This window comes from Callorhinchus milii, unplaced genomic scaffold, assembly GCF_018977255.1.
Source record: "Callorhinchus milii isolate IMCB2004 unplaced genomic scaffold, IMCB_Cmil_1.0 Scaffold26, whole genome shotgun sequence".
Taxonomy (NCBI): Eukaryota; Metazoa; Chordata; class Chondrichthyes; order Chimaeriformes; family Callorhinchidae; genus Callorhinchus; species Callorhinchus milii.
In genome coordinates, this window is record NW_024704767.1 from 288,792 (window position 1) to 301,506 (window position 12,715).

The 12,715-nt window shown below is 43.8% G+C and overlaps 1 long non-coding RNA gene across 1 annotated transcript in view; it reads left to right on the forward strand.

Annotated features, from left to right (window-relative positions):
* The first annotated feature begins 318 nt into the window (after positions 1-318).
* LOC103186767 overlaps positions 319-12,715 on the forward strand; it is a 36,755-nt gene continuing 24,358 nt past the window's right edge. The window contains exon 1 of the long non-coding RNA XR_006085798.1: positions 319-444. This is a non-coding gene — a long non-coding RNA (uncharacterized LOC103186767). The remainder of the gene's footprint in view (positions 445-12,715) is intronic.

Below are 12,715 nucleotides of genomic sequence, written 5' to 3' on the forward strand. Positions count from 1 at the left end.
TTGTTGTTGTTGTAGGGGAATTAACCATTTGGAATAACCTGGGAACCAAGCAGGAACACGGAGGAAGCAACACACTTAACCTGTACCTGAGTGGGAAATTGACTTAGAAGTAACTCACTCATAACTCGTTAACTAATCATTTGCTTCCTCACAAGCTACACAGTGAATTCTGCTTTAAACTGGCTCACATGGAGCACACACACACACTGCCTTACATGTAATCACCAGCAGAGGCTTAAAAGCTCAACCAAAAACTTGACTCGACAGGAGCATTGCTCGCTCGTCTCTGTTGTTGGAAGTTACAAGAGATTTAACAGGAAGAGCTGGCTCCAAAGATTTCAGAGAAAAATTGGGACTTGGTGGCCGAAGGTTAAAGATTTGGTGGAGTGATGTGACATTTCGGTATCGAGGGCAAACTGGAATCTCCTGTGCTCTGAACTGTTTGTAAGTTGTACTGAGTTCTGAGGTAACACTAACATGTTCAGACCTGTTCGACAGTCGTCCGTCCTCTCTCTCTCTCTCTCTCTCCTCCTGATGTCCTCACCCAGAAGTTCCCAGTAAGTGAATTTCTCTCCAATATCAATTCTGCGTTTACACCTTCAACTGAGCTCCGGTTCTGTAATTGTGGATATTTATTATTATTTTTATTTTTTTAAATTGCGAAAGTTTATCCAAAGTTTAAGGAAATTTCAGGTCATGTCAACTTATGCTTTTCCCACTCCGCCACAGCATGTGAAGTTTACACGTTTTTAAAGAACTTTTGAGAACATTTCAGGCAAATGGAAATATTCCAAGGTATAAAATCCACTTTATTGCAACAAAATTTCCACCAATTTGAGGTCATATGGATAATTTGTCTTAAAATTGGGCTGAATTGTGAACAATCTTAAATTCAGCCTTGATTTGGCTGCTTTCTGGAGTCATCCGAAGAAATACTGTTGTTGGAAGTTAGAAATGGAAGTGTAATTCAAGATTTTTCTGCAGTGCTGAGGGATTTAATATTTCTTATTTATTTCGAGACGAGGTGGCCTCATTGGCAAAGACTATTTCAGGCCTTGTGGTTTCTTGGAAGTTTTTGCATTTACTCCAGTTAACTTCCGACTGTTAAATCATAATAACTTGTGCTTATTCACATTAAAAAGAAGTGCTTTACAGAGTATAATCGGTTGGAAATGAAGCGAGTTTCCTCGTAAGTACACTGATGCTGTCTCTGTAAAGAAAATGGAGAGGCAGCGAAATAATTCAAATAAATCGTCTCCAGAGGAACGAGGCAGCTTGAGGCACATGAGTGGATTTATTAGTTTTGTTCTCAAGGTCACAAATAAACCTTGTCTTTGCTTCGGCATTTGTTGATGCTGAGTTGTTCCCAACCACTATTCGAAGCATCTGAATCATGGATTTTTTTCATTGAACTGGTTTTGATTACTTCAATCCCAAACTGGCTGGCCTTTTCCTCACTGTCGATAGATAGCATACTTGAAATTCTGGTATGTTGAGAATTGATCCCTAGGAACAGTGTTCAGTCCTTTGAATGCGATGTGAAACCTTTGGAGCTTTCAAAACATGCACCGGCACCTGCGAACACGAGTCTCTTTACGCCTCCTTGAGACTGTTCTGCAGGGGATGAACAAATGTAGTCACAGTGCACAGTGCCTCTCTATGGATCTTGGTTTCTTTTAATCCGCCATATATATATATATGTACACACACACACACATATATATATATATCATGAATATTTTACAGCACATTTAATATTTCACAGTTAATCTACAAAATGTTAAGACAGAAATTTCTAACCCCGGGTGGAATTTTCAGTCTATTTGACATTTACAGCTTTGTTTTGATGTGGCCAGCTCATAAAACAGTTTGGACCACTGTGATGGACTACTATGATAGTAACTACAGTAGTAATTATAAACCAGGGAGTGATTGACTCAGCTGGTAAGCTTGCCTCAGTAACAATCATTATTATAGCTTCCTTTCATTACCAATATCCCTGCGCTGTTTACTAATCTAGAGTAATCTTAATAAGCAAAGGTCATCGTTAAAGTTAAACCATAAGAATAAATAATTGTCCTCTTGCCACTTCTGTTTATTTTCTTCGTCTTTGTTGTTGACATGCTGAGCTCTAATGAGATTGCAGAGGGGATCAGGTCCACAAGGTAATGAGCCTGACAAGATAAAATGACACAGTTGAAGAGGCTTTATCAGTAAAGTTCTCTGGTTTAATGCCCCATAGCAGCTAATGCTAATTCAGGACAGTGACACAGTCACACTTAATAGTTCAACGGTCTATTTCCCTGAATGCTATCGCCATTTGGGGCAATAGATTCCAAAGTTAAGTGTGGAAGGGGAGCGAGTACCATTTATCCTCATTCCTGATTATCCGCATGTCCATTTATCCTCAAGGGGTCCTAGTATCAGAAGTTAAATATGAGATCTCAACTCAACCTCACACTAACACGAAATTCTTAAAATCTTAAAGTGTAATCTGAAATATTTAAAAATATGTTTCCCGAATCATTTATTTATTTTGTTTTCTGGTGAGCGGCTGTTTGTGGGACATTGTGGCACACGAATTGGCTGCCGGTTTCCAATTCCAGAGTCTAGTGAAAAGTTTGCAACTGGCAGCGACCAGCGAATAGTGAAATAAATCGGACAGTGAGTGCCAGGCTTAGATTTCCAGTACAGTGTAAATGCTCACTTGCACCTGTAGATGGGAGCATATGCCTGCCCAATAGATAGTGTTCGAAACTTGGCCCTCGACGCATTTCTTCCTGTAGATTTTCTATTCCTCGCAAAGCGAGAGGACCGTGGTTCGATTCCCAGGCAGGGCGAAACCTTAGGCAAGTTTCCTTACTCCACACACCTCAGTTTGCCGAGCGGTAAATGGCAACCTGGTTGTTAGTCGGTTGGAGGATCACTTTCTGGGGGATAATAATTCCTCCAAAAAAAAATTAGTCACTCAATCCACAGCTGTTTGTGGGACTCTGCTGTGTGCAATTGGCTGGAGGGTTTCGTCCGCAAAGTACAGTCAATCCATTTTACGCTACATTTTGTGAAGTGCTTTGAGACCTCAATGCCGTGGTGAGGCGCTATATCGAAATGCAAGGATTATTATTATTTTTCCACTGCAGTAACAACTCCCTTTCAGCGAGGACAGCGGTTCTATAAATAACCTACAAAACTTTCCTGGCGTCTGTCCTGAAATTGCACTTCGCAACTCTAAACCTGTGTCCTCCTGCTCTACCACTGACTTGATGCACCTGAAAGTGTTGCATTACTTGGAACCTAAAGTATTGTTCTGGAACAAAGAATCATAGAATTTATTCAGTAACAGAAGAAAGATTATTTGGCCCTTCATGTCAGGACCGTTCACTGTAAGAGTAATGTTTAATTCCACTTCCTGCCCTTTCTCCACACCTTTCAAACATCCAATTCTCTCCGGGAAGCTATTATGGTTTCTGCTTTAACCATCTTGGCTTGGCAGTTCCTTCTGATCTCTGATACCCCGCTGTGTATACCAAAAAATTCTCTGAACGTCTCACGTTTGTTTTATTTTGTACTGTCCACAAATTGTTGCCTTCTAGTTATTGACTCGCTGACTAGTGGAAACAGACAAGCTTCTCCCTCAGTAATGATAATACAGTGCGTTCACGGCTAGAGCGTGGCTCAAAGTGTTTCACAGGACTTATTGTAAAATGTGGTGATGGTATATTTTCTAGGCAAACCCGGAAGCCAATTTTCACATAGAAATATCCAACGAACAGCCAGGACCAATTTTATCTGGAGGATTGTTGGCAGGATACACCTTTGAATAGTGCCATGGGATTTTAACGTCCACCTAAACAGACAGACGGGACCTCGGTTTAATGTCTCATCTGAATGACGACATCTCCAACAATGCAGCACACCTCCAGCACCGCACTTGGGTCAACCTAGCCTTAAAGTCAGGATGTGGGGCTTGAACTACCAGTACTAGCGACCAGTGACTAGTTTGCTTATCAAACTCCTTGTCATTTAAACACTTTTATCAGGCGAGTCAGTTGCATTTTAATATTTTGTGTCAAAGCAAGACTGAATACTAAATATTTAGATGTATTAACTATAAATATTTATATCAGTAAAACATTCAATACTAAATATTTAGTGTTTACTCAATATAAATACTGCGCTTGTTAGAATGTACACCACAGAAAATAAGCAAAAGCAATAATTAGTATTGCGACAATATGTATTTAATTGCATTTTTAATGGCTGGCTTTAATGGGATTCTACAACCTTCCTTTAACGGGTTAATAAGTGCAATGTTTTGGTTCATTGCCATTTAGCAAAGAGGTTTAAGAGCTTAATCTTGGACTTCGATTAAATAGAAAACGACACTAATAATAATTAAAATTTGCTCTGAAATTTAATTCTTAAATGCTGGTATTTGCTCGGGCATTAGAGTGAAATGGAATCTAAATTGCTTCCCTCTCTGGGGACAGCAGGGAGATTGCGGAAGCACAAAAAAGAATATATTTTTTCCGCCCTGCAACTTAATCTTGTGCAGATAATGTGAAATTGCGACAAGCATTATTTTGCGTCATTCACAAGTGCAAAGTGACGTGAGATTCTCGGGACAAAGGGTAATTTTCTTTGGCTTTCTCCAGCTCACTATTAACGGATAATATATATTTTTTTTATATATAGGGTTCTTGTGAGAACGATGGGTTTTATTGTCTTTGCAATCTTTAAATTTTAGTGCTACTTTGGGTTTCTGTTGACACCAGAATTGCCTTATCATTTGGGTGTAAACCTGCTGACTTTGGAGCAAAACACGAAGCAGTTCCAAAATTGATTGTCGCTGTCACTCGTCTCGCAACCCTACAAATACCGGACGGCCCTGGTATAAGGCGGCTGTTTGGCTCCGACAGCTCGGAGACCGGGTTATCAACGAAATGCCCCCCCCCCCCCCCCAAAAAAAAAAAAATATGCGGCTTCTGGGTTGCAGGTGGGACCTCAGTTTGACGTCTTATCCGAAGGACGGCACACCCCAAAAGCAATGCAGCGTTCACCCAACGCTGCCCTGGGGCGTCCGCCTGGACTCAAGACTAAGGGCACCCAGCGAGGTCAGCGATCTGACCGCCTGAAAGGTGACCATTTTGTTCGTGTGGGCGGCGTTCGAAACGCAGAGGAAGACTATTTCGAGGCAGCGCTGGCTCAGCGCAGGATTATTAATGCTGTTCGAGGCAAAGTAGTAGCGTCTTGCTGCACGCGCTCCACTCTGTTTGGGAACCAATCCAAACTCACGCTGACGCTATGGTCTGGCATTTACTATATGTGTGTTTTGGTGTGAAATGTGAATGCTGTGAATTGCACTATTTAAAAGCAGTGGCTGCCATTTGCAACACCGGTTGCTGCTAATTTGCGAACCCAATGTGGTGAACTGATCATAAAAATACAGTGTTGCCACGTTATTTTGTCAGTCGCTCTGTTGCATTATTTACAAATACAGATATTACAGGCTGGCATTCGAGAAGCCTTTAGAGAGGAAGCTGTAGATGGTATAAATATTTACAGCTTCATATTTTAGCAGTCAATCCAATCATGCGTTATTGCCAGGATCGCAGTGAACAAACAACAAGGAACATTTAGATAGTGCCTTTCAAGCCACAGAGGACATCTCAGAGTGCTTCACACTGGAGTCATCCAGTTAGTGAGGGGAGATTTTTATTTATTCTTTTGGCGGTGAAACCAGGGGGGAAATTCAGAACGAATCTGCGGAAACACTATGTCAGCGAGCGAGTAGTAAACGTATGGAACAGGCTCCCTCAGGAGACGGTGGAAGCAGAAAGTGTTGATTCTTTCAAGAACAGATTAGATAGATTTTGGTTAAGAAACAATATCTCAAGGTACAATATATATTTTGGGACATGATCTGTCATGCGACTTCCAGGATGGTGGAAGATGAACAGGATGGACCGCAGTCTTCTTTCCTAGCAAATTCTTTATGTTCTGTGCTGGTTAATTCAGTTGGAATGAGATGAAAATGATGATTAAAAGGAATCTGATGTGTGGTCTTATGAATTCAGTTCCCCGCTGCACCAAGTGGGTGGTGATAAATAGGGCATTTCTATCTTTGAAGAATAAATCAGGATGTTCACAATTCCCATCTTGTTCAGTTTTTAATCTAATAATAATAATCTTCGCATTTGATACAGCGCCTGATCATGACTTCGAGACTTCTCAAAGCGCTTCACAGAATATACTGGAAAGTGAATTGACTGTATATTTGTGGGCGAAACGCGGCAGCCAACTGCGCACAGCAGCGTCCCCACAAACAGTCGTGGATTGAGTGACCAAATTATTATTAATTTAATTTAAGCGCTCTGAGATGCTGCCTGCGTGAAAGGTGCTACATAACTGTAAATTGTTGTTGTAATGTGCACATTTATTTCATTTCAGTAGATTTCTTTTTCCTTTTAAAGTTTTTTTTTTCCAAAAAATATACTTTGATTCCTCGGAGACACATCAGGAAGGATTGTGTCACACAACAAACAGTTGGTTGAAGACGCTGTGTTAGCAGAGAGAGCTGAAAGGGTGGCTCTCGCTCCTTTCATCTCTCGATGCCTGGGTTCAGACGCCAGCCCAGGCTGATGGGATGAAAGTTCCCACTCTCTGGTTGCGAGGGCTCTTAGTGAGATGATTAAATCACCGCAGGCAGTGATGGACGGAATTGGACACCGCAGACAAATGGTGCTCCGTGCTCAACACTAAAAAGACCAAGTCAATAATTCTGTCAGGAACGATTGAGTCTTGCTGTTCATCCAGCTCCATGCTATTAGGGCACAAGAGCTCTCTCTCCGGCTGTAATGAGGCCTCATCTACTTTTGCTTGGTAATTACATCTGAACTTTGCTTCAAAGACAGATGGAAAAGCTGGTAGGTGCGTCCTCGATGATTCACCTCCTACCCCCTGCCCCTCTCCTCCCCCACCCCACGCTCCCCTCCCCACTGGTAGCCAGACAGAGCGGCATCTCCCCGCTTCTCCGAGATTGTACCCAATCAGTTCAATGTTATCGAAGCTTTGCCGTTCAGCATTGCCACGGGCAAGACGGGTGCGGACTGCCTCTCTCCGGGGTCCATCCTTCTCTGTCCGAGACGCTGTCCTTTGGATGAGACGTTAGACCGAGGTCCTGGCTGCCTGCTCTTGTGGACAGTTACCATCCCATGGTGCTGTTGGTAAAGAGAAGGGAATTTCTCCCGGTTTCCTAGCCCTGCTCGTGGGACGTTGCTGTGTGCAAATTGGCTGCCACCTTGGCCTAGAAAAATACACGACTGTCTACACTTGACAACGTCACCCGGGAAGATGCTTCGGGTTGTACGTGCTGTGGTATCAAATGCAGGGATGATTACTGTTACTGTCACCATCCTGTGTGTCAAACAAGCCCACGGACAGCTGTTTCTGCTAAAAGCAGAAGTTGCTGCACCTGAACACTGATATCATTCCAAGCAATCGACATGAAACACAGTATCACCATTGACGTTTAAAGACACTGCATTTCCTGCTCGGTAACTCTTTCTTGGAACCAGGGCTTTCTTGGAACTCTAGCCTGTCTGTACAGACTCTCTTTCTCAGCCACTCGTCCATGGCTGTGGGGGAAAAAAACACAACCCTCCCACGTCCTCCTTTAACACTTCAGTACAATCATTCAGACACTCTTCTATGCTCTTAGCAATCACTGGTGTCATATTCATGAGGGCCGTTGCCTTGTGCTGTGTTGTGCTACCGCTGTGCCCAGGCAATCGCAGCCAAACCCAGGCCTTAATGCTTATCAGCACAACTCATTGCAGCTTTAATGGCCAGTGCCCACCATGTGGTACCGTGTTCCTTCTTTCTTGGTGTTAACGCTCGCTCGCACGTGGTCTCATTAATGGTGTTGCTCCGTTTGCTACCACTGAACTAATCCGACACAGAAGTGTCACCTCTTGATGTCTGGCTCAGTTGGTATCACTGACTGAGTTCAAGTCCCCACGTTAGGCCTTTGAGCTTCTGAAGAGCTACGAAAACCGAGGACTGAATTCGACCATTTGCCAAATTTTAGTCCCACTGTGATGCTAAGAAACCCACAGAGTAAATCTAGTCCCAGTTGCAAATCGAGGAGGAAAACCACCCCCTGAAAAAAAATTAAACGTACAAATGTCATGTTATCCGAGCGTTTGATAGATCGCCTGTGGCATCAAAACGTCTCCAAGCGCTTCACATTAATCACCGTTAAGTGCAGCGAGTGCTAATTTGCAGGCAAAACGAGGCAGGCAATTTGTGTACGACAAATGTCCCATAAACACCCAGTAAGTGAATGATTCTTTGACCGAACCAAGAAGGTGAATGAGCCCTCACAGAATTCACCTTTAAACATCAGACATGTGAGTCTCTTTTTTTTAAAAAAAACCATTTTCCGAGACTATATAGTACGAAAGTGTTAACCTTGACATTTAGCTTGCTCTTTAATCTTTAGACGCATCACCCAGAGTCTGGAGATTTATTCTCTCAGGTTTTCCTGAGTTGTTTCTCTTTCATATTTCACTTTTCCACTGTGATCACCTCCTTCCCCCACTCCCCGGCCACAGTTTTATCTCCACTTACGTCCCATCATATTAATCATGGCAAATGCAATGAATATAAACAGTGCAGACAAGTAGTTTAAACATAACCTTGTCAATGAGGCATCTTTCCAACTCCAGTACATCTGTACTACCTAAAAGACATCAAGCTGCCCCAGCCCAGCCAACCCCAACACCCAATGTGTCCTCCATTTGAACCTTTTTAGTCTAGACATATTATAATCTCATCCATTAAACTCCATTGCCCTTCTATTACTAGGTTAATGTTGCAAACAACCTTAATTTATGGCTTGTAAAATGGCTTGGTTTGGGGAGTTTTGTGACACAGACATCTTCTGATTCAGTCCGATGCACTTGCAGTTCTTGTTTGGGATCGGACGGTTGCCGGAGGAGGCTTAAGTGGCTCTCACAAGGGGTCAGGGAAAGGAAGACCAGCCAGGGCTGGTTGTCTCCGTGTGTGGCAGCCGGGTGGGGAGAGGTCAGGTTCAGCCTACCGTTAAGGGTCACACATGAAAAATGGGGGGTGGTGGGGGGTGGTGGCAGGAGATCGGAGAGGATACCAGAGGGCAACCGGTGAGGGTGAAGGCACTCTGGTCATTCTCATCCCTCTTCAAGTACAGAAAAGTCCCAATGCAGGTCAAGCTTCCGGCATACAAGACCTGTGTGCAAAACAGTCCTCCTTGATTCATTGATAAATGCATAAGGGTTCCGCTCTGTGTTAACCCCACGACTTTCTCACATTATGTTCTGCCTGGAACTCACGTCGAAGGAACAGCTTTTCACAAGGCTTTGAAACAAATCCATTTAATTATGTCACAAGTCTCGATCGCTTGAATGATTTTAAAGCCGTTTCTGTTTCATATCCTTCAATCGCTTGAAATAAGAACATAAGGTCAAAACTAAAACCCTGCTGTTGGAATCATTGTGGGGACAAGCTGATATGAACATCAGTTCTGTTTCAGGCACTCTGGTTAGTTAATGATCGCTGGTGTTTTCCTTTGGGCCAAATGAGAGATCAATTCTGAAAGAATTTCCTACCATGATGTGTGAAACTCGCACCAGCAGTGCGCTGCTGGAAACTGATGCAAATGCTGGGCAAATGTAACTAGTTCCCTTTCAAGGTCAGAATCTTTGAAGGCAAAGAACACTGATAAAAATGCTTTGCTAACTTAAGATTTTCAAAAGTCACCCAGTAAGTTTGTGCAGCCAAATGAGTAAATACTGCCAGAAGGTATGGTTGAAGCAGAATGCATCAAGGTATTTAAGAAGGAAGAGGGGATTAGGAAGGGTGGGGGCATAAATTCTGGCACGGAACTACTTGGTCCAATTGGCCTGTTGCCCTACTGTAGGTTTCTATGGAGTTATAATGATTGCGTCAGCCAGACCTGAGCCAGGATAGAAAACATTGACATCGTATGATAACTATCCGTGCATTCGATACAATGCCTTTCAGGTTGGTAGGATGCCTCAAAGCGCTTCACAGGATTCACTGTAAGGTGTAGTGACTGTGTGTTTGTAGGTGAACGCGACAGCCAATGTGTAATCCCGGCAGAAGCCCCAAAGCTGTGGCTCGCTCGCAATAATTGAACACTACAGGCAGACGAGACGTTGGGGGTATATTCCACTCTGTTTATTCTGATCAAACGAAGGTAGCCTAGGTCGGACATGATGTGCTTTTCTTTTTAAAAAAGGTTCCCATAGATTTACTCGCCCAACAAATCTAATATGGAAAAAAAAAGAGAGAGGTGGAGTGGGAGAGAGAGGAATGTAAAGATTAATTCTTTAATGTGGATTGTCCTCTCGAGAGAGTGGAATGTGTGGTATTAGCCTTCAATTGCTTTGAGCATTTTTTTTGTGAATGAGTCTGGACAATAGCAGAACCAAACAATAGCCTGGGCGAAAAGAAAAGAATCAAATTAGACAAGTTAATCAAGTTATATATAATAATCCTTGCATTTGATATAGCACCTGATCACGTCTTCAGGACGTCTCAAAGTGCTTCACAGAATATATTGTAAAGTGAATTGACTGTATATTTGTGGATGAAAATATTATGTAGTTGGGTCTGCAAAACCAACCAGGTGAGTTTAAACGCCTGTAGATTGGAGGAGGTTGTATTAATTGGACTGTAATTACTAAGACCTCATGCCTGTAAATCTTGGGATATAATAGCGTATTTCCCGCTGGTGGCTAATGAAAGTTAACTTTAAAACCTTTGCCGTTTTGCAAAGTTTCTGCAGGGGTCGTTCCCCGATAGTTGTGGGTTTACTGACGATAACTGAGCTCAGAACGGGAATATCCTATTATTGTAATTCACTCTCTTGGTTGGAGATTCTCCTTTAGGTCCAGCTATATAGACTCCAATGCATTTACATTTAGATTAGATCAGATCCCATTACACTCTTGTTTAAAATCATTGCTGGGTTTCTGACTGACGTGTGGTCACTCTCAATGGCTGATGTAATGTCACCTCCCTGTAAACGCACTGATATGAGAACCAGTTAGCGCTGACGGAGGCTGAACAGTGGATTGAAACGAATACCGGGTACTGAGCTCAACCGGAGCAACACTCGGTACAAGGTGACAGACAGACACACACACGCAGAGCGGGCTGGAGGTTACAGGACGCAAGAGAACAGTGTTGATGATGACCCCGCAGTTTTAGTTGATGAATGGGGACTGAGTTACTGCGCTTCCTCCCCACCCCCCCCCCCCCTCCCAGCACGGCACTGGAGCGAGTGTGAGCCAAGAGACTTAATAGCTCAAGTCACGATTTGGAGCTTAGAAAGGTACAACCATTCGGTCCAGAGATGGGGAAGTATTGGTGCGCGGAGCAATGGGTGAAAGTGATCAGCGGACACCTGCTGCCCGGCAACTCACAACGCTCGTCCCTCCTAATCCATAACACGCCGTGAAATGGAGAGCGGAGGAAATTCACCATTACCATGCGAATCAGTGATTTGTCGATTCGCACGAACAAAATAACCCGAATGCCCCGTGTTCTCATACGATGTGTGTTTTTACATGAATTTGTGATCCAGGGGGATAACGCCATGTGGGGATTGTGTCGTGGTTATAAACAGCTGCTCTTTCTGGAAAGATGATACAGAAGAAATGTTGGCTTGCAACCTTCTTCCGTTGAAAATATAAACAGGCTAAATGTTGATACTCACTTGTGGGTTGACGTGTCCGGGGCAGGGGGAGTGAAAGTGGAGAGACTGGAATTTTTAAAGAGTTGCTTTTAGATTTCATTTAATTTTATTAACAGAACCCACACCCCCCCCCCCCCCCCCGCACCCCATCCCCCCACGCCCCCGAACACACACGCACGCAATATCAAATGCAAGGATTATTAGTTTTTATTTTTATTATTATTATCGCTTTCATCCTTCTCGTCTCCGAATACTATACTCTCAGCTCGGCCCCTGTGTCTTGAAATAAATCTGACCAGCGCTTGACCCCCACCAACCTCCAACCCCGCCAAAGCGGTCAATGTTCATGCGCGAGCCTTGGCAGAGAGACTTGACTCCAGAGGGCTTTGTACCTGAGCTTGACCTCTCCTCACCCGGCTGCCACACAAATACACACATTGAATAGCGAGTGCCGTAGAAGGACCTGGAGCGAGACCCCAGCTGCTTTTCTCCCTCCCTAATCCCGGGAGGAGGGGAGTTAGCATCCCTGGATATCCCTGGCTGAGACCAAGTGCACATCAGTTAAAGTTCTGATAAAGAAATTCACATAAACCCCCGTTCTTTCCAACCCAGTTGGGGCCTCGCTGATGAAAATCAAAGTGCCTCCAATGTTGCCCTTACATGAGATCGGAATTTTTTCTGGTTTGGAGCGCTCGGTGCTCGGGATGACCTGCTCCCCCCTCCTCCCCCTCCCTCTCCCCCCCACCCACTAGGCTGTGACAATGGCCGCAAGTATCGAGGGAACAAAATCAAAGGCTTGTCGTCGAGAGCACGGCTGTGAATGGCTCAGGCTGGCACAATGCTCACGCTGGCTCCTTTGTGTCCGTGTTTAATCCCCGCAGCAGTAAATCAGTGCTAGTGATTTCCTTTCCTCCCACTGCCTGTCAAGGCTCTATACCACGGCAGGGAATCTGT